At 44.6% G+C, this 22914-nt stretch overlaps 1 protein-coding gene and 1 long non-coding RNA gene across 2 annotated transcripts in view; both read left to right on the top strand.

The window, feature by feature from the left end:
* The window catches only part of LOC121839034, a 3977-nt gene extending 2145 nt beyond the window's left edge, over positions 1 to 1832 (top strand). The window contains exon 2 of the long non-coding RNA XR_006078554.1: positions 1 to 1832. This exon is cut by the window's left edge and continues 471 nt beyond it. This is a non-coding gene — a long non-coding RNA (uncharacterized LOC121839034).
* Positions 1833 to 6492: 4660 nt separating this feature from the next.
* The window catches only part of LOC112265785 (protein 4.1-like), a 164155-nt gene continuing 147733 nt past the window's right edge, over positions 6493 to 22914 (top strand). The window contains exon 1 of the mRNA XM_042295133.1: positions 6493 to 6686. The gene's annotated coding sequence lies outside the window, so the exon portion shown is untranslated. The remainder of the gene's footprint in view (positions 6687 to 22914) is intronic.

A 22914-nucleotide genomic window follows, 5' to 3' on the forward strand; every position in this document is an offset into this window, starting at 1 on the left:
AATAACACCATGTTGAAGGATGTTGTTTCATTAATAACACCATGTTGAAGGTTGTTTAATTAATATCACCATGTTGAAGGTTGTTGTTGTTGAATTAATAACACCATGTTGAAGGTTGTTGTTTAATTAATAACCCCATGTTGAAGGTTGTTGTTGTTGAATTAATAACACCATGTTGAAGGTTGTTGTTGTATAATTAATAACCCCATGTTGAAAGTTGTTTTTGTATAATTAATAACCCCATGTTGAAGGTTGTTGTTGTTTAATTAATAACACCATGTTGAAGGTTGTTGTTTAATTAATGACACCATGTTGAAGGTTGTTGTTTAATTAATAACACCATGTTGAAGGTTGTTATTGTTTAATTAATAACACCATGTTGAAGGTTGTTGTTTTCATTAATAACCCCATGTTGAAGTTTGTTGTTGTTGAATTAATAACACCATGTTGAAGGTTGTTGTTGTATAATTAATAACCCCATGTTGAAAGTTGTTGTTGTATAATTAATAACCCCATGTTGAAGGTTGTTGTTGTTTAATTAATAACACCATGTTGAAGGTTGTTATTGTTTAATTAATAACACCATGTTGAAGGATGTTGTTTAATTAATAACCCCATGTTGAAGGTTGTTGTTGTTTAATTAATAACACCATGTTGAAGGATGTTGTTTAATTAATAACACCATGTTGAAGGTTGTTGTTTAATTAATAACACCATGTTGAAGGATAATGTTTAATTAATAACACCATGTTGAAGGTTGTTGTTGTATAATTAACAACCCCATGTTGAAAGTTGTTGTTGTATAATTAATAACCCCATGTTGAAGGATGTTGTTGTTTAATTAATAACACCATGTTGAAGGATGTTGTTGTTTAATTAATAACACCATGTTGAAGGTTGTTGTTTAATTAATAACCCCATGTTGAAGGTTGTTGTTGTTTAATTAATAACCCCATGTTGAGGGTTGTTGTTTAATTAATAACCCCATGTTGAAGGTTGTTGTTGTTTAATTAATAACACCATGTTGAAGGTTGTTGTTTAATTAATAACCCCATGTTGAAGGTTGTTGTTTAATTAATAACACCATGTTGAAGGATGTTGTTTAATTAATAACCCCATGTTGAAGGTTGTTGTTTAATTAATAACACCATGTTGAAGGTTGTTGTTTAATTAATAACACCATGTTGAAGGATGTTGTTTAATTAATAACCCCATGTTGAAGGTTGTTGTTTAATTAATAACCCCATGGTGAAGGTTGTTGTTTAATTAATAACCCCATGTTGAAGGTTGTTGTTTAATTAATAACACCATGTTGAAAGTTGTTGTTTAATTAATAACCCCATGTTGAAGGTTGCTGTTGTTTAATTAATAACACCATGTTGAAGGATGTTGTTTAATTAATAACCCCATGTTGAAGGTTGTTGTTGTTTAATTAATAACACCATGTTGAAGGTTGTTGTTTAATTAATAACACCATGTTGAAGGTTGTTGTTTAATTAATAACACCATGTTGAAGGATGTTGTTTAATTAATAACACCATGTTGAAGGTTGTTGTTGTATTAATAACCCCATGTTGAAGGATGTTGTTTAATTAATAACCCCATGTTGAAGGTTGTTGTTTAATTAATAACCCCATGTTGAAGGTTGTTGTTTAATTAATAACCCCATGTTGAAGGTTGTTGTTTAATCAATAACCCCATGTTGAAGGTTGTTGTTGTATTATACTGTATCATACTTCTTTTTCATTGTAACCACCTGGGCACAAGTGAGTTCCTATTTGTTGCACTTTTGTCTATATCCAATTAAATAAATCATATTTTTTATACATAAACTTATTTTCATCCTTTAGTCTCACCGTGTAAGTTGAACAATATTAATGTTTAAAAGACTGCATAGAAATTGAGGCATTTCTTAAAATAGAAGGTCTAGAGAGAGGAGGGTCATTTCCCTGTTGTCAAAGCCAAAGAAGACTTGACCTCAGAGCCTGGTTCCTCTCTAGGTTTCTTCCTAGGTTCTGGCCTTTCTAGGGAGTTTTTCCTAGCCACCGTGCTTCTACACCTGCATTGCTTGCTGTTTGGGGTTTTAGGCTGGGTTTCTGTACAGCACTTTGAGAAATCAGCTGATGTATGAAGGGCTATATAAATACATTTGATTTGATGTACCCCACAATTGATGTGTCAAGAAATGGAAGTTGTCTATCAAGCGCGGTGGTGGTGGGTTAATCATTAAAGAGCACATGAAAATAGGATTATGAAACTGCTAATGCCATTAAACTCAAATGTGTTTAGGATGCGCACCATGGAGTAGGCTACTGCCGCAGCAACCCTCGTCTTATCACAGCCACTGGCAGCCAGCCAGACAGTTCTGGGAAGCTAGTATATCTAGCTATAAGGGGTGGGTGTCTCACACATGCACTGTCAGTGTCTGGTTGCGCATTGGGGTTGTGTGTCAACGTCTGCGTGCTTGTGTGTGTGCATGTGTATGGTGTTATGGGATACGTCTGGGTGCTTGTGTGTGTGCATGTGTATGGTGTTATGGGATACGTCTGGGTACTTGTGTGTGTGCATGTGTATGGTGTTATGGGATACGTCTGGGTGCTTGTGTGTGTGCATGTGTATGGTGTTATGGGATACGTCTGGGTGCTTGTGTGTGTGCATGTGTATGGTGTTATGGGATACGTCTGGGTGCTTGTGTGTGGGCATGTGTATGGTGTTATGGGATACGTCTGGGTGCTTGTGTGTGTGCATGTGTATGGTGTTATGGGATACGTCTGCGTGACGGCGTCCACAGTCGGCTGCATCATTTGCAACCAGGAACTAGTACTTATGGGAAGGAATATTGTTTTAGGTGTTTTTTTTAACATATTTCATACCTTTTCTGCTTTCTTACATGTGTCCTTTCACACACACACACACACACACACACACACACACACACACACACACAAACACACCCAGACAGAGCGTGCCCTACTTTCACGCACCTGGACTTCAGAATCCACCCTGGCAGAAATAGAAGGTATGGGGGAATTAGGAAACCGAGCACAAAGCAATTAATCTCTTCAACTCATGTGCATTCTCCCGTTCAATTTGAGATCAGTTCACCTTTCTGAAATGATAGTAATACGACAGTAATATGGAATGGACTGGAGCTCGTTTTTTGTTTGTGATCAAGTGTATTTGTAGTAGCTGGTACTACTGTGTAGAAAGGACAATGCAGGTTCTGTTATCGTTTGTATTAATGTGGCTGGTGCTGTTTTGTTATTGTTTATATACACATATATATATATATGGCAATTTAGGTAGGTGGTCGTGTTGCTCATGACAGGGAATGAGCAACATTACGAATTTGTGTATCAAATGGTGGACTACTTTTAAACATAGGGCTCTGGTCAAACGTAGTGCATCATACAGTATAGTGCCATTTGGGATGCACCCTATGAGTAGGCTTATCCGTGGGTGGATATTAGAACAGGCATTGTGGGGGATCATTATTAAACTGATGTGTAGAGTTATGTTATGAAGAGATGCTCCTTAGCACTATGATCGAGAGTGTATCCATCCACCCCCATAGGCAGATGTGTGGGCCTTCTAAAATTAGTCCCCAAATATGCAACACACAAACAAAACAAAAAACATGGCAAAATAGCAAAAACTGGAAGGAATAAAAAAAGAATAAGGAAAAAGACTGAGCCTTAAATGTATAAAAATCTTTGTACAACAGTAAATACCAAGCGAATGCCACCAGGAGCCTAAGGGAAGGGCAGGCTGTTGAATGACTGACCAGCACAGACAGAGTCCCCACATGAACCCATGCATGACAGTTAGGAAGTCTTGTCATGTTTGGTTTCCTCTGCTCATGTTATCCAGTGAGAGAACCTCTTTCCCTAGAAAGCCCAATACACCTCTACAGAGATTCTATTTAGAAGTGAGAGAACCTCTTTCCTTAGAAAGCCCAATACACCTCTACAGAGATTCTATTTAGAAGTGAGAGAACCTCTTTCCCTAGAAAGCCCAATACACCTCTACAGAGATTCTATTTAGAAGTGAGAGAACCTCTTTCCCTAGAAAGCCCAATACACCTCTACAGAGATTCTATTTAGAAGTGAGAGAACCTCTTTCCCTAGAAAGCCCAATACACCTCTACAGAGATTCTATTTAGAAGTGAGAGAACCTCTTTCCCTAGAAAGCCCAATACACCTCTATAGAGATTCTATTTAGAAGTGAGAGAACCTCTTTCCCTAGAAAGCCCAATACACCTCTACAGAGATTCTATTTAGAAGTGAGAGAACCTCTTTCCCTAGAAAGCCCAATACACCTCTATAGAGATTCTATTTAGAAGTGAGAGAACCTCTTTCCCTAGAAAGCCCAATACACCTCTACAGAGATTCTATTTAGAAGTGAGAGAACCTCTTTCCCTAGAAAGCCCAATACACCTCTACAGAGATTCTATTGAGAAGGGTGATCAGCAGGCGAAACACAAACAATCATGAGAATGTTCACTGTAGATTATGTTAAAAACGATCGCATCTGAGCTCTATCTGAGCATAGCCTATTATTTAGAAAACAACAGTAAAAGTAAAGCTCATAGCTTACCTTCATACCCTACATTTGTAAGACAATGTGATAAAAGTGTAAGCCATATTTTTAATGGGGGTATCTCTGGAGTGTTATTGATTACCATGAATATAGCATGTCCTAGCAGCTAGTTTAGCAGCGAAGAGCTTCGGCCCAGTAACTGTAAGGTCGATGGTTTGAATCCCCGAACCGACTAGGTGAAAAATCTGTTGATGTTCCCTGGGCCAGGGTTTCCCAAACCCTGTCCTGCACTACACAACTACACAACTTTTACCTAGCACTACACAACTACGCAGCTTTTACCTAGCACTACACAACTACACATCTTTTACCTAGCACTACACAACTACACAACTTTTACCTAGCACCACACAACTACACAACTTTTACCTAGCACTACACAATTTATTCAAATAACCAACTCATCATCAAGATGTGATTATTTGACTCAGCTGTGCAATGCTAGGGGGAAAAAACTAAACATGCACCAAGGGAGGACCCTAGGACCATGTTTGGGAAAACCTGTCCTTAACACAAATTTCTCCTTTAAGTTGCTCTGGATAAGGGTGTCTGCTAAATTACTAAAACGTACAGTACCAGTCAAAAGTTTGGACACACCGACTCATTCAAGGGTTTTTCTTTATTTTTTAAACTATTTTCTACATTGTAGAATAGTGAAGACATCAAAACTATGAAATAACATATATGGAATAATTTAGTAACCAATTCATTATTAAACAATTAAAAAAATATATATATTTGAGATTCTTCAACAGTAGCCACACCAATGATAATAAGAGACTTGCTTGGGCCAAGAAAGACGAGCAATGGGCATTAGACCAGTGGAAATCTGTCCTTTGGTCTGATGAGTCCAAATTTGAGATTTTTGGTTCCAACCGCTGTGTCTTTGTGAGACGCAGAGTAGGTGAACATGTGTGTTTCCCACCGTGAAGCATGGAGGAGGTGGTGTCATGGTGTGGGGGTGCCTTGCTGGTGACACTGTCTGTGATTTATTTTTGAATTCAAGGCACACTTAACCAGCATGGTTACCACAGCATTCTGCAGTGATACGCCATCCCATCTGGTTTGAGCTTAGTGGGACTATCATTTGTTTTTCAACAGGAAAATGACCCAATACCCTCCAGGCTGTGTAATGGCTATTTGACCAAGAGGGAGAGTGTTGGTGCTGCATCAGATGACCCGGCCTCCACAATCACCCGACCTCAACCCAATTGAGATGGTTTGGGATGAGTTGGACCGCAGCGTGAAGGAAAAGCAGCCAACAAGTGCTCAGCATATGTGGGAACTCCTTCAAGACTGTTGGAAAATCATTCCTCATGAAGCTGGTTAAGAGAATGGCAAGAGTGTGCAAAGCTGTCATCAAGCCAAAGGGTGGCTATTTTGAAGAATCTGAAATATAAAATAAATATTTTGATTTGTTTAACACTTTTTTGGTTACTACATGATTCCATATGTGTTATTTCATAGTGTTGATGTCTTCACTATTATTCTACAATGTAGAAAATATTTCAAATAAAGAAAAACCCTTGAACGAGTAGGTGTGTCCAAACTTTTGACCGGTACTGTAAATGTAAAAATGAATATTTATTCAGCCTAGAGATCAAAATCTCCCACCATCCCTTGACCATTCCCGCAAAAGTGCATACACACCTCTGATGTCAGCACAGCACCTGTTGGGTGCGTAAACAAGTGCCGATTTAGCTTAGGGCCTGGTCCGTCTACAACCAAAACACTTTTGTGTGAAAACTCTTACAAGTCACTCATTACTCAACAACAACAACAAAAATATAGTTCGTTGCCCGTGCGTAACGTTATATATATATAGTAGCATAGTACCTGGTTGAGATCACGCGCTTAGCTCCAATCATCGTCTTCCAGAGGCGGGTATATGGCTGTCGCGCGCCCTCCGGAACGAACCCTTTCCGTTCTTCACAGTGACGGTTATTTTATTTATATTTTTGACAGAGGAACGCTGCTGTGTTGGTGAGAAAGGCCAAAATGAAAAGAAACTACCACTGCAAAAAATGGTAAATTACACATGTATATAATAAGAAGAAATCGAAGATAACACGCTGTCATCCTCCCAGGTAAACCCATTTAGTCGATAACGTTGTCAACGGCACGTTTTGGCTTTTTCTTTCTGGATCCGTATCATTTGTGATGTACGGTATGGACTACGTCCGGCCAACGTTAGTCGATTTTAGCGTGTAATTTGATGCTGTGGTGCAGTGGGTATAGAAACTAACAACATTATTAACATGTTATCTCGGGGAACACATTTTTTTTAGCAGGGTACGTTTTTATGTGGTGACTATTTTACTGTCATTTAATGTATTTGGTTGGTTTTGTCATACATCGGTGTCTGACTGATTCGGGTCCGCTTTCCTTTCCTCCTGTCAATAGTTTAATGTTGAATTGTTAGTTACCGATGGGAGTCAGTAGGCTTTAGGCGAGGCAAGCCGGGGTGGTCGGTAACCATGGGATCTTAATAACCATGGGATCTTAATAACCATGGGATCTTAATAACCATGGGATCTTAATAACCATGGGATCTTAATAACCATGGGATCTTAATAACCATGGGATCTCAATAACCATGGGATCTTAATACATCGGAGTGAAGGAGATTTCCGGTGGATTAGCCACCACTGGCACGAGAGCGCACGCCTTTTGTTTGTCATGCTATGGATGTGTCAGCTGTCATCCTGGTCAGTGTTGTTGTAGCCCTACATGATGAGAATAATTATCTTTCATATTATATTAGAATCTACAGCCCAGCGGTTAGAGCATCATGATAGTAGTCCCGGAAGGTTGTTTGTTTGAATCCAGGAGCCGACATTTGTGAAAACTCTTGTCGTTGTGCCCTTGTGCAACCCTAATACTCAACCCTAATTGCTCCAGTGTTGCCGTTTATAATGGCTGACCCTGGCCGTGACCCCACTCTCTGAGGATGTCTGGGGGGATATGCAAAAAAACTAATTTTCCAATTTACACATGCATATAATACAAACGTGTAGGCTTATGTGTGAAATAGGACCAAAAAAATAAACACCCACCAAATTATTGTTATCATATTATGAGGGCCATGCGAAATAAATAACCAACACAGAGGTGTGGTGTTGCCTATGGTAACAACGCGTTTTTGACTGAGGATGCTTCCAGTCGTGTGCACGGAATCTATCATAGGCTGGCTTTGGGACACAACATCGGGAGGCTGTGTATTAGCTACATCGGCAGTCTGTGTGTTGGTTGGACTAACACAGATTCCCGATGTTGTGTCCCAAAGCTATGATAGACTTACTATGGACCAAAAGTATAGGCTATTACACACCACTGGTTTTATGGTCCTAACATATTGTATCCACACACTCATTGGCCAATTCATTTTGCTGGCTGCTGCATAGATACACTGGTTGGCAGCCGTAGTTCCCAGGCAGTCCGTTTCTGCGAACGCCAGCATCTCTCGCATCAGTCGGTAGCACCGCCAGACTGTTTTTTGGTGATCCACTTGCGTAAATCCCTTGCGGCGGACACAGAAGGGAGAACGCACTTAAGTGGCCCAGTGGTAGGCTGACAACGCTGAGAAATTACGACTCTCCTCCGCACCCAATATCCTTGGTCAGCGTCTACTCTCCTTAATTTGGCAGGCAGCGGATCTTCGCTCATTTGAGAATCCAGGAAGTGGGTGTGGGAGCCTTTGTTGCAGTGGCCGTTGCCTCCTGCCCATTAAGGCGTTACCGACGACGCCCAACTTGTGATTGGTCAACAACAACAAAAACTAAACCACTTTGCAAAAAAACACTCAAACATTTGTATAAAAATGACATATATATATATATGAATGGTTAAAAAAAAAAAAGTATAACTAATGGATCATGTTTTAAATGCTCTTAAAATTGGGTAAATGTGTACATTTTCCTGTTTTAAAAATATATTGTTTGAAACAAGCTGTTCAGTTACTTGCTACTCTGCCCCCCAGTGACTGCCAGCAGCAGCAGCTCCGCATAGGCCTGGCAACATTGCTTGGATTGTTTTGCCACCTATTTATTTGCTATGAAGCAGAGCTGTCCCAATGAAATTGCAGAATTTCATAGCGTAAATTATAACAGCACAAAGTACATGCACCGCCCTGGAGCACTCAAACGAGTGTCTGTTCAGTCAGAACCTATGGGTCTGCTCTAGTCCACTTCCCAATATAATACCAAAGAACACTACATGGCCAAAAGTATGTGGACACCTGCTTGTGGAACGTCTCATTCTAAAATCATGGGCATAAATATGGAGTTGTTCCCCCCCCTTTGCTTCTATAACAGCCCACTCTTCTGGGAAGGCTTTCCACTAGATGTTGGAACATTGCTGCGGGGACTTGCTTCCATTCAGCCACAAGAGCATCAGCCCAAAGGTGTTCGATGGGGTTGAGGTCAGGGCTCTGTGCAGACCAGTCAAGTTCTTCTACACCGATCTCGACAAACCATTTCAGTATGGACCTCACTTGTGCACGGGGGCATTGTCATGAATAAAACAGGAAAGGGCCTTCCCCAAACTGTTGCCACAAAGTTGGAAGCACAGAATAATCTAGAATGTCATGTTAATATTTCCCTTCACTGGAACTAAGAGGCCTGAACCATAAAAAACAATCCCAGACTATCATTCCTCCTCCACTAAACTTTACAGTTGGCACTATGCATTGGGGCAGGTAGCGCCAAACCCAGAGTTGTGTGTCGGACTGCCAGATGTGGTGACTCATCACTCCAGAGAACGCGTTTCCACTGCTCCAGAGTCCAATGGCGGCGAGCTTTACACCACTCTAGCCAACACTTGGCATTGCGCATCTTAGGCTTCTGTGTGGCTGCTCGGCCATGGAAACACACTTCATGAAGCTCCTGACGAATAGTTATTGTACTGACGTTGCTTCCAGAGGCCGCTTGGAACTCTGTAGGGAGTGTTGCAACCGAGGACAGTCGATTTTTAAGCACTACGTGCTACAGCACTTGGTGGTCCCGTTCTGTTAACTTGTGTGGCTTACCACTTTGCGGCTGAGCCGTTGTTGCTCCTAGACATTTCCACTTCACAATAACAGCCCTTACAGTTGACTGGGGCAGCTCTAGCAGGGCAGAAATCGACTTGTTGGAAAGGTGGCATCCTATGACAGTGCCACTTTGGAAGTCACTGAGCTCTTCAGTAAGTCCGTTCTACTGCCAATGTTTGTCTATGGAGATTGCATGGCGGTGTGCTAAATTGTATAAACTTGACAGCAATGGGTGTGGCTGAAATAGCCGAATCCACTAATTTGAAGGGGTGTCCGTATACTTTTGTATACATAGTGTATGAGCCATAATGCCCATAGCGGTCAAACAGGGAAATGATTCCAAACGTTTTTTCCCCATTCATTTTTCCCATAGGAGATTTTAGAATTTAGAAACACTTAAAATAAGGGCTGTGTTTCATGGAGGCATATCCTGGTGTGACCTTTTGATAATTATAAGGAACTAAAATGTCATGATGGCCTGGACGAGACTGCTGAATTGAGGCAAAGCTAAGAATCTCTGGATTAACTATCTAATGTTAGCTAAAAGTAGTAATTAATAAATTGGATACATTTCTTTAAATGGACAATTCTGTGAACTGTTTTGTGTAAGTTTTAAATTGATACAATACCTGTTAGCAAAGGTGTCAGTTAGAGATGACGTGTAGGAGCTTGCATGGATTTGTAGTCTTGCATGATGTATACTTTGATACTAATTAGCATTTTCGAATCTAAAAGTAAATAAAACTGAATAAATTGATAAGTCACCTTTTCTGATAGAGATTTACATTGTTATCAAAATGTCACGCCAGGGTAAGCCTACCGAGAGACTGAGAGAGATGGGGAGAGGGAGCTGGGGGTTGTGGAGAGAGGGAGATGGGGAGAGAGAGAGAAATATGGAAAGAGAGATGGGATAGAGAGAGAGAGAGATATATAGAGGGAGATGGGGAGTTAGAAACAGGGAGGCGGAGATGTAGAGGGAGAGGGAGATGGGGGAGAGAGAAATAGGGAGAGGGAGGGGGGGGGATATGGGGACAGAGAGAAATAGGGAGATGAACAGAGAGAGGGGGAGAGGGAGGAGAAAAATAAGGAGATGGAGAGATGGGGAGGGGGAAGAGGGAGATGGGAGAGAGAGAAATAGGATGAGGGAGAGAGGGAGGGAGAGAGAAAATAGGGGGAGAGGGAGGGAGAGAGGGGGGGAGATGGGGACAGAGAGAAATATGGGAGATGAACAGAGAGAGGGGGAGAGGGAGATGGATAGAAAAATAGGGGGAGAGGGAGATGGAGAGATGAACAGAGCGAGGGGGAAGAGGGAGATGGAGAGATGAACAGAGCGAGGGGAGAAGAGGGAGATGGGGAGATGAACAGAGCGAGGGGGAGGGGGAAGAGGGCGATGAGGGAGATGGAGAGATGAACAGAGCGAGGGAGGGGAAGAGGGAGATGGAGAGATGAACAGAGCGAGGGGGAAGAGGGAGATGGAGGGGGAGAGAGAAATAGGGAGATGGGGTGGAGAGAGAGAGAGGGGGGAGAGGGAGATGGGGGGGAGAGAGAGAGAAATAGGAAGATGAGGGAGATGGGGGAGAGAGAGAAATAGGGAGATGGACAGAGCGAGGGGGAAGAGGGAGATGGGGAAAGAGAGAAAGAGGGAGATGGGGAGACAGAGAGAAATAGGATGAGGGAGATGGGGAGAGAGAAATAGGGAGATGGAGAGGGAGATGGAGAGAGAGGGGGAGAGGGAGAGAGAAATAGGATGTGGGAGATGGGAGAGGGAAAGAGGGAGATGGAGAGAGAGAGGGGGAGAGGGAGATATGGGGACAGAGAGAAATAGGGAGATGGACAGAGAGAGGGGGAGAGGGAGATGGATAGAAAAATAGGGAGAGGGAGATGGAGAGATGAACAGAGCGAGGGGGAAGAGGGAGATGGAGAGATGAACAGAGCGAGGGGAGAAGAGGGAGATGGGGAGATGAACAGAGCGAGGGGGAAGAGGGCGATGGAGAGATGAACAGAGCGAGGGGGAAGAGGGTGATGGAGAGATGAACAGAGCGAGGGGGAAGAGGGAGATGGGGGAAGAGAGAAATAGGATGAGGAGATGGGGAGAGAGAAAATGGGAGATGGAGAGGGAGATAGGAGAGAGAAAGAGGGAGATGGAGAGAGAGAGGGGAGAGGGAGGGAGAGGGAGATATGGGGACAGAGAAATAGGGAGATGGACAGAGAGAGGGGGAGAGGGAGATGGATAGAAAAATAGGGAGAGGGAGATGGAGAGATGAACAGAGGGAGGGGAAGAGGGAGATGGAGAGATGAACAGAGCGAGGGGGAAGAGGGAGATGGGGGAGAGAGAAATAGGGAGATGGGGTGGAGAGAGAGAGAGGGGGAGAGGGAGATGGGGGAGAGAGAGAGAAATAGGGAAATGAGGGAGAGAGAGAAATAGGGAGATGGACAGAGCGAGGGGGAAGATGGAGAGAGAGAGGGGGAGAGTGAGTAATAGGGAGATGGGGTGCAGAGAGAGAAATAGGGAGAGGGAGATGGTGAGAAGGGGGAGAGGGATATGGGGGAGAGAGGGTGAGAGTGAGAAATAGGGAGATGGGGTGGAGAGAGAGAGAAATAGGGAGAGGGAGATGGTGAGAAGGGGGAGAGAGAGAGAACTAGGGAGGGAGAGGGAGATGGGGGAGAGAGAGAGAAATAGGGAGATGGAGAGAGGGGGGAGAGGGGGAGATTGGGTGGAGAGAGAGTGAGAAAGCGGGAGAGGGAGATGGAGATGGGGGAGAGAGAGAAATTGTGAGATGGAGAGGGAGATGGGGGTGGAGATGGGGGTGGAGAAAGGGGAGATGGAGATGGAGGGGGAGAGAGAGAGAGAGAAATAGGGAGATGGAGGGGAAGAGGGAGAAATAGGGAGATGGGGAGATAGAGGGGAGATGGGGGAGAGAGAAATAGGGAGATGGAGAGGGAGAAATATGGAGATGGGGGAGATAGAGGGGAGATGGGGGAGAAATAGGGAGATGGGGAGATAGAGGGGAGATGGGGAGAGAGAAATAGGGAGATGCGGAGAGAGTAAGAGAGAGTGGGAGATGGAGGGGAAGAGGGAGATGGGGAGAGAGATAAATATGGAGAGGGGGAGAGGGAGATGGGGAGAGAGAAATAGGGAGATGCGAAGAGAGTGGGAGATGGAGAGAGAGAGGGGGAGATGGTTGAGAGAGAGAAAGAGAGAGGGGGAGCGAGTTTGGGAGAGAGAGAGAAATGAGGAGAGGGAGATGGGGTGGGGGGATAGGGAGAGGGAGATGGGGAGAGAGAAATATGGAGATGGGGGGAGAAATAGGGAGAGGGAGACAGAGAGATGGAGAGAGAGAAATAGGGAGCTGGAGAGATGGGGAGAGAGAAATAGGGAGAGGGAGACAGAGAGAGGGAGATGGGGAGAGAGAAATAGGGAGAGGGAGATGGGGAGAAAGAAATAGGGAGAGGGAGATGGAGAGAGGGAGATGGGGAGAGGGGGAGAGAGAAATAGGGAGAGGAAGACAGAGAGAGGGAGACAGAGAGCGAGAGATGGGGAGAGAGAAATAGGGAGAGGGAGATGGAGAGAGAGAAATAGGGAGAGGGAGATGGAGAGAGAAATAGGGAGAGGGAGACTGAGAGAGGGAGATGGGGAGAGAGAGATGGAGAGAGGGAGATGGAGATGGGGAGAGAGAAATAGGGAGAGGGAGATGGAGATGGGGAGACAGAAATAGGGAGAGGGAGATGGAGAGAGGGAGACAGAGAGATGGGGAGACGGAGATGGGGAGAGAGAAATAGGGGAGAAGGAGACAGAGAGATGGGGAGAGGGAGATGGGGAGAGAGAAATAGGGAGAGGGAGAGGGAGATGGAGAGAGGGAGATGGGGAGAGAGAAATAGGGAGAGGGAGATGGAGAGAGGGAGATGGGGAGAGGGAGACAGAGAGCGAGAGATGGGGAGAGAGAAATAGGGAGAGGGAGATGGAGCGAGAGGGGGGAGATATCTCCCTCTCCCCTTATTCTCACACCCTCATGGAAACATCACACAAATCATGGCCTGTTCTTCATTATTAACTGCTGCAGAGAACTTTTAGGCGGTGACCCCGATGGCACCCTATTTCCTATAATATAGTTCTCAACCTTTGACCCGAGCCCCATGGGTCAAAAGTAGTGCACTATATAGGGAAAAAGGTGCCATTTGGTACATATTCTTTGTGAAATAAGGGGAACTAAGTGAGAAAGGAACTGCTGAGACTGGGGAAGAGACAGTAAGAAAATTTGCCCACTGACATGAAACATGAGCCACCTGTCCTTAACCTAATAGGAATTCGATTCCATTCCAGAGCACATTAAATATTGAACACTGGGCTCTGTGTGCCCGATAAGAACAAGGTAGCATCTTAAATATCACCCCATTCCCTAGATCGTGCACTACTTTTGACCAGAGCCTATGGGGCCCTGTTCAAAAGTAGTGCACTATGTAGGGAATGGGGTGCTATTTGGGACACAGTTCAAAGTGAAAGTATTTATAGAGGAGTCGGAGCAGGCAGCTCATTTCCCGCACCCTGGTGAATCAAGTTTAAAGTTAGCTTCACTAATGAGTTAGGACTTCTGACTCCTTCTGTGGTTCAGAGCAGGACTAGCTCATTAAGACCACAGATCTTCATTCTTTTCTTGTAATCCCTCTCAGCGTAGTATTTTGGATAGTCAATGACGGCTTCCTCCCAAATCGCATCCTATTCCATTCAGCCTACTTTGAAGAGACCATTCGGTTGGATTAAAACAGCGATGAGGAAGGCAAAAAATACATTAAAAAAAGGAGAGATTCTGCATGGCAGTTTAAGATCTTTTGTATCGTCTCCCTCGTGGTATATAAAGAATGTTTATTTTACCTGTATTTAACTAGGCAAGTCAGTTAAGAACAAATTCTTATTTTCAATGACAGCCTAGAAACAGTGGGTTAACTGCCTGTTCAGGGGCAGAATGACAGATTTTGTACCTTGTCAGCTCGGGATTTGAACTGGCAACCTTTCGGTTACTAGCCCAACACTCTAACCACTAGGCTATCGATTACTAGCTACCCTGCCTAGTGGTTAGAGGGGAAGTTCCCCTGTATAGGGGAAGTATACTTGGCTAGCTTCAGCATTCTTTTTAAGGATGATTGGTTAAGTCAGTGTAGATGGATACTCTGTAACTCTTAAGGATGATTGGTTAAGTCAGTGTAGATGGATACTCTGTAAGTCTTAAGGATGATTGGTTAAGTCAGTGTAGATGGATACTCTGTAACTCTTAAGGATGATTGGTTAAGTCAGTGTAGATGGATACTCTGTAAGTCTTAAGGATGATTGGTTAAGTCAGTGTAGATGGATACTCTGTAAGTCTTAAGGATGATTGGTTAAGTCAGTGTAGATGGATACTCTGTAAGTCTTAAGGATGATTGGTTAAGTCAGTGTAGATGGATACTCTGTAACTGCTGTTGTTGAACATGTTCCAGTAGATAGAGTCATAAGGTTTACAGGAAGTCATCATAATTAAACACATGGTGAGATATTCCTGCTGGATTGTACATTATACTGTGAAACATTCATGTAGCCTGGTCCCAGATCTGTTTGTGCTCTCATGTCAACTCCTGTTTGCCTTGACGAGTAGTGGCATGATGTCACAAACAGCCTGGTACCCATGCTAACATCATTGCATTATGAGTTAGAATTTACTGAGCACATATTTTTCTCTCCCTCTCTCTCTCTCACTGCCTGGACATATGTGCCTTCTCTCTCTCTCTCTCTCTCTCTCACTGTCTGGACATATGTGCCTTCTCTCTCTCTCTCTCTCTCTCTCACTGTCTGGACATATGTGCCTTCTCTCTCTCTCTCTCTCTCTCTCTCTCTCTCTCTCTCTCTCACTGTCTGGACATATGTGCCTCTCTCTCTCTCTCTCTCTCTCTCTCTCTCTCTCTCTCACTGTCTGGACATATGTGCCTTCTCTCCCTCTCTCTCACTGTCTGGACATATGTGCCTTCTCTCTCTCTCTCTCACCGCCTGGACATATGTGCCTCTCTCTCTCTCTCTCTCTCTCTCTCTCTCACTGTCTGGACATATGTGCCTTCTCTCTCTCTCTCTCTCTCTCTCTCTCTCTCTCTCTCTCACTGTCTGGACATATGTGCCTTCTCTCCCTCTCTCTCACTGTCTGGACATATGTGCCTTCTCTCTCTCTCTCTCTCTCTCTCTCTCTCTCTCTCTCTCACTGTCTGGACATATGTGCCTTCTCTCCCTCTCTCTCACTGTCTGGACATATGTGCCTTCTCTCCCTCTCTCTCACTGTCTGGACATATGTGCCTTCTCTCCCTCTCTCTCTCTCTCCCTCTCTCTCACTGTCTGGACATATGTGCCTTCTCTCCCTCTCTCTCTCTCTCCCTCTCTCTCACTGTCTGGACATATGTGCCTTCTCTCTCTTTCTCTCTCTCTCACTGTCTGGACATATGTGCCTTCTCTCCCTCTCTCTCTCTCTCACTGCCTGGACATATGTGCCTTCTCTCCCTCTCTGTCTGGACATATGTGCCTTCTCTCTCTTTCTCTCTCTCTCACTGTCTGGACATATGTGCCTTCTCTCCCTCTCTCTCACTGTCTGGACATATGTGCCTTCTCTCCCTCTCTCTCTCTCTCCCTCTCTCTCACTGTCTGGACATATGTGCCTTCTCTCTCTTTCTCTCTCTCTCACTGTCTGGACATATGTGCCTTCTCTCCCTCTCTCTCTCTCTCACTGCCTGGACATATGTGCCTTCTCTCCCTCTCTGTCTGGACATATGTGCCTTCTCTCTCTCTCTCTCTCTCTCACTGCCTGGACATATGTGCCTTCTCTCCCTCTCTGTCTGGACATATGTGCCTTCTCTCTCTTTCTCTCTCTCTCACTGTCTGGACATATGTGCCTTCTCTCCCTCTCTCTCACTGTCTGGACATATGTGCCTTCTCTCCCTCTCTGTCTGGACATATGTGCCTTCTCTCTCTCTCCCTCTCTCTCACTGCCTGGACATATGTGCCTTCTCTCCCTCTCTGTCTGGACATATGTGCATTCTCTCTCTTTCTCTCTCTCTCACTGTCTGGACATATGTGCCTTCTCTCCCTCTCTCTCTCTCTCCCTCTCTCTCACTGCCTGGACATATGTGCCTTCTCTCCCTCCCTGTCTGGACATATGTGCCTTCTCTCTCTTTCTCTCTCTCTCACTGTCTGGACATATGTGCCTTCTCTCTCTCTCTCACTGCCTGGACATATGTGCCTTCTCTCCCTCTCTGTCTGGACATATGTGCCTTCTCTCTCTTTCTCTCTCTCTCACTGTCTGGACATATGTGCCTTCTCTCCCTCTCTGTCTGGACATATGTGCCTTCTCTCTCTTTCTCTCTCTCTCACTGTCTGGACATATGTGCCTTCTCTCCCTCTCTCTCACTGTCTGGACATATGTGCCTTCTCTCTCTCTCTCTCTCACCGCCTGGACATATGTGCCTTCTCTCCCTCTCTCTCTCTCACTGTCTGGACATATGTGCCTTCTCTCCCTCTCTCTCTCTCTCTCTCTCACTGTCTGGACATATGTGCCTTCTCTCCCTCTCTCTCACTGTCTGGACATATGTGCCTTCTCTCCCTCTCTCTCACTGTCTGGACATATGTGCCTTCTCTCCCTCTCTCTCACTGTCTGGACATATGTGCCTTCTCTCCCTCTCTCTCACTGTCTGGACATATGTGCCTTCTCTCCCTCTCTCTCTCACTGTCTGGACATATGTGCCTTCTCTCCCTCTCTCTCACTGTCTGGACATATGTGCCTTCTCTCCCTCTCTCTCTCACTGTCTGGACATATGTGCCTTCTCTCTCTCTCTCTCTCTCTCTCTCTCTCACTGTCTGGACATATGTGCCTTCTCTCTCTCTCTCTCTCTCTCTCTCTCTCTCTCACTGTCTGGACATATGTGCCTTCTCTCTCTCTCTCCCTCTCTCTCTCTCACTGTCTGGACATATGTGCCTTCTCTCCCTCTCTCTCTTTCTCTCTCACTGTCTGGACATATGTGCCTTCTCTCCCTCTCTCTCACTGTCTGGACATATGTGCCTTCTCTCCCTCTCTCTCTCTCTCTCTCACTGTCTGGACATATGTGCCTTCTCTCTCTCTCTCTCTCTCTCACTGTCTGGACATATGTGCCTTCTCTCCCTCTCTGTCTGGACATATGTGCCTTCTCTCTCTCTCTCTCTCTCTCTCTCTCTCTCTCTCACTGTCTGGACATATGTGCCTTCTCTCCCTCTCTGTCTGGACATATGTGCCTTCTCTCTCTCTCTCTCTCTCTCTCCCTCTCTCTCTCACTGTCTGGACATATGTGCCTTCTCTCCCTCTCTCTCTCTGTCTGGACATATGTGCCTTCTCTCTCTCTCTCACTGTCTGGACATATGTGCCTTCTCTCCCTCTCTGTCTGGACATATGTGCCTTCTCTCCCTCTCTGTCTGGACATATGTGCCTTCTCTCCCTCTCTGTCTGGACATATGTGCCTTCTCTCCCTCTCTCCCACTGTCTGGACATATGTGCCTTCTCTCTCTCTCTCTCACTGTCTGGACATATGTGCCTTCTCTCTCTCTCTCTCACTGTCTGGACATATGTGCCTTCTCTCCCTCTCTGTCTGGACATATGTGCCTTCTCTCCCTCTCTGTCTGGACATATGTGCCTTCTCTCCCTCTCTGTCTGGACATATGTGCCTTCTCTCCCTCTCTGTCTGGACATATGTGCCTTCTCTCCCTCTCTCTCACTGTCTGGACATATGTGCCTTCTCTCCCTCTCTCTCACTGTCTGGACATATGTGCCTTCTCTCCCTCTCTGTCTGGACATATGTGCCTTCTCTCCCTCTCTGTCTGGACATATGTGCCTTCTCTCCCTCTCTGTCTGGACATATGTGCCTTCTCTCCCTCTCTGTCTGGACATATGTGCCTTCTCTCCCTCTCTGTCTGGACATATGTGCCTTCTCTCCCTCTCTGTCTGGACATATGTGCCTTCTCTCCCTCTCTGTCTGGACATATGTGCCTTCTCTCCCTCTCTGTCTGGACATATGTGCCTTCTCTCCCTCTCTGTCTGGATGTGCCTTCTCTCCCTCTCTGTCTGGACATATGTGCCTTCTCTCCCTCTCTGTCTGGACATATGTGCCTTCTCTCCCTCTCTCTCACCGCCTGGACATATGTGCCTTCTCTCCCTCTCTGTCTGGACATATGTGCCTTCTCTCCCTCTCTGTCTGGACATATGTGCCTTCTCTCCCTCTCTCTCTCTGTCTGGACATATGTGCCTTCTCTCCCTCTCTGTCTGGACATATGTGCCTTCTCTCCCTCTCTGTCTGGACATATGTGCCTTCTCTCCCTCTCTCTCACCGCCTGGACATATGTGCCTTCTCTCCCTCTCTGTCTGGACATATGTGCCTTCTCTCCCTCTCTCTCTGGACATATGTGCCTTCTCTCTCTCTCTGTCTGGACATATGTGCCTTCTCTCCCTCTCTGTCTGGACATATGTGCCTTCTCTCCCTCTCTGTCTGGACATATGTGCCTTCTCTCCCTCTCTCTCTGGACATATGTGCCTTCTCTCCCTCTCTGTCTGGACATATGTGCCTTCTCTCCCTCTCTGTCTGGACATATGTGCCTTCTCTCCCTCTCTGTCTGGACATATGTGCCTTCTCTCCCTCTCTGTCTGGACATATGTGCCTTCTCTCCCTCTCTGTCTGGACATATGTGCCTTCTCTCCCTCTCTGTCTGGACATATGTGCCTTCTCTCCCTCCTCTCTCTGTCTGGACATATGTGCCTTCTCTCCCTCTCTCTCACTGTCTGGACATATGTGCCTTCTCTCCCTCTCTCTCACTGTCTGGACATATGTGCCTTCTCTCTCTCTCTCTCTCTCTCTCTCTCTCTCTCTCTCACTGTCTGGACATATGTGCCTTCTCTCCCTCTCTCTCACCGCCTGGACATATGTGCCTTCTCTCCCTCTCTCTCACCGCCTGGACATATGTGCCTTCTCTCCCTCTCTCTCACCGCCTGGACACACCGCACGGCCCCCATGGCTGTCGACCTCCTCGGAAACTGTATCTCTGATATGTGGTGAGTGTTTCATTTTCACTATATCTGAGAGGAAAGCTCAGCAGAAAAGGCTGTTTTCTTGTTGTTAGGTCATGCTACGATGCACATCGTGTGTGTGTTTGATCAATATGTGTGTGTACTGTGTGTGTGTGAGTGTGTGTCTTACTCAGCTATACAGTTTGGATATTGTTCCTATACTGAACAAAACTATAAACACAACATGTAAAGTGTTGGTCCCATGTTTCATGAGCTGAAATAAATTATCCCAGAAATGTTCCATACTCACATAAGCTTATTTTTCACATATTTTGTGCACAAATTTGTTTACATCCCTGTTAGTGAGCATTTCTCTTTTGCCAAGATAATCCATCCACCTGACAGCTGTGGTATATCAAGAAGCTGATTAAACAGCACGATCATTGCACAGGTGGACCTTGTGCTGGGGACAATAAAAAGCCACTCTAAAATGTGCAGTTTTGTCACACAACACAATTCCACAGATTTCTAAAGTTTTGAGGGAGCGTGTAATTGGCATGTTGACTGCAGGAAGGTCCACCAGAGCTGTTGCCATAGAATTTAATGTTCTTTTCTCTACCATACGCCGCCTCCAACCGTGTATGGCATTGTGTGGGCGAACGGTTTGCTGATGTCATCGTTGTGAACAGAGTGACCCATGGTGGCGTTCAGGTTATGGTGAGGGCAGGCATAAGCTACGGAGAATGAACACAATTGCATTTTATTGATGGCAATTTGAATGCACACAAATACCTTGGAAGAGACCCCGAGGCCCATTTTTAATGGTATCTATGACCAACAGATGCATATCTATATTTCCAGTCATGTGAAATCCATAGATTATGGCCTAATGACTTTATTTCAATCCACTGATTTCCTTATGAACTGTAACTCAGTAAAATCAATGAAATTGTTACAACTCCAGAACGTTGCGATTCTACACATTTGCAGGTCGAAACTGGCCACTAGCCATTTGGAAAAAATGCACTCATTAAGAATAACCTCTGTGATCTCCATCTTGCTAGCTACTATTTAGTATTTTAGTCAAGCGGATAAGGTTGTGACGTACAGATGCCGGTTCTTAACTTCTTCACTCTTTTGTCACAGAGAATTTTCCTGCTGCATCAGGAAATTGAAATGAGCCCCGCGAGTCCCTGGAAAAGAGCAGTTCTCTTTATCTCCATGCGGGAGCAGTCGAGTCACTGGGATCAGGGCTTGCTGTCAAAATAATGTCCTCGCTCGCTTGCTCAAACGCTAGGTCTACGTCCTATTACTGCAACATTCAAATTTATTTAAAAAAATCTGAAATGCAGCCATACACATCAACAACCGTTTTATATAGTTTTATATAGTTGTAGGTAGATATTGGTCTCCACTAGGCTACAGCATACAAACGTGTGAAGTGTGTCCTAAGGTCAAAATTGAGTTGAATCATGGCCTGGGTGATCTAGTCCATGTTTTGGTTTTTGCCTTAGCACTACACAGCTGATTCAAATAACTAACTTCTATAAAAGCTTTGATTGTTTTAATCAGTTGTGTAGTGCTAGGGGGAAAAAACGAATCTGGACCCAAGGGCGGCCCCAGGACCAAGTTTGGGAAACCCCGGTCTAGCTGTCAGGACCGCTAACTTCAGCGTCCACATATGGGCCTACCGTGTCAGCGTGGGTTAGATTCCGGCCCACGCCCGTTTGGCACAAATAACTCAATCCCCCCAGTTGACTAGATTTACTTACACATTTCATACATGGACAGTCCAGGGATATTTCAGCCCCAAACTTGACAAGAAATTACCATATCAGACACTTTTGGGTAACATAAATAGGAAACAAATAAAATAACAGTAGGCTACACCAACATTCATTTCCATTCATACAAAATGTTGGGAAATTTCCATACTGGATTTGCCATGGTAAACAATGAAATACTTTATTTCTATTGTACAGAATCGTTGTCAAAATGTGATAAATCGCCCTTAGTCTGTTCAAAAAGGACTGTTGTTCCGATTACAATACCAACCAGAGGGCGATCATGTCTTGAAAGACTTTGTTTGCAAGCTAACACCGACATCATCTTTCAGGGAGTGGTAATGAGGTAATGAAGGTGATGTAAGGAGGTAATGAGGTGATGAGGTGATGAAGGTGATGATGTAAGGAGGTGATGAGGTGATGATGTAAGGAGGTGATGAGGTAATGAGGTGATGAAGGTATGATGTAAGTAGGTGATGAGGTGATGAAGGTGATGATGTAAGGAGGTAATGAGGTGATGTAAGGAGGTGATGATGTAAGGAGGTAATGAGGTGATGATGTAAGGAGGTAATGAGGTGATGATGTAAGGAGGTAATGAGGTAATGAGGAGATGAGGTGATGATGTAATGAGGTAATGAGGTGATGAGGAGATGAGGTAATGAGGTGATGAGTTGACCAATAATAGTTGCAATTGAGATCAGCTGTGCGGGTGAATTTAGCGCATATTGATGGTTTAACGAGACATCAGCTGGCAATGGTCATCCGTGGTTGCAATAGGCCCCTTTGTTTTTGATTATATTCTAATAGGCTAAGTTCTGTAGGGTTCGGGTTCCCCAATTGGCGTCCCGCGTGTCGAATATGGCCCGTGGGTGATTTTGCCCCACCCCCCAACTTTTCTGAGCAAAAACAAAAGACTGGACATAAAAAAGTGTAAAAACACCAGCAAATCAGCTCTAAGTGATTTTAATTTTGGAAATCAGTGGTCAATTTGTAGTCCCGCGGCTGAATGTAGTTGATGATCCCTGCTGTAGGCTACCCGTTAGCCTAGCAACTGTCACATAATGAAAGGTGTGAAAATTAAATAATAGGCTACTGTTTGTTTCCCTGGCTGAGTCGAGGAGCTGATTTGGGCCATCAGTTGATTGACAGATGTAGGCCTACTGTAGAACGATAAACCTTCCTCCAGTGTGAATGCTCGTCCACAGTTTTCTAGTTAGACTATGTTTTATTTTGTCAATATAGTGCTGGTCTTTGGTGTGGATTGTGTGGCTTTAGTATTTCATTTGGTAAAGCTGTCAAGATGTTTATGCATTTGAGCCAATCAAAAGACTAGGCACTTTTCTTTGTGTAAATGATCAGTCTATTTGTTTTATGTCTTGAAAACGAGGAATTAATGCATCAAAAATAGATGTTAATCCATGAGTCAAAGGGCAGTGGGCCGGATTCAAACTCATGCCGACGCTGGCAT

This window comes from Oncorhynchus tshawytscha, linkage group LG13 (assembly GCF_018296145.1).
Source record: "Oncorhynchus tshawytscha isolate Ot180627B linkage group LG13, Otsh_v2.0, whole genome shotgun sequence".
Classification (NCBI taxonomy): Eukaryota; Metazoa; Chordata; class Actinopteri; order Salmoniformes; family Salmonidae; genus Oncorhynchus; species Oncorhynchus tshawytscha.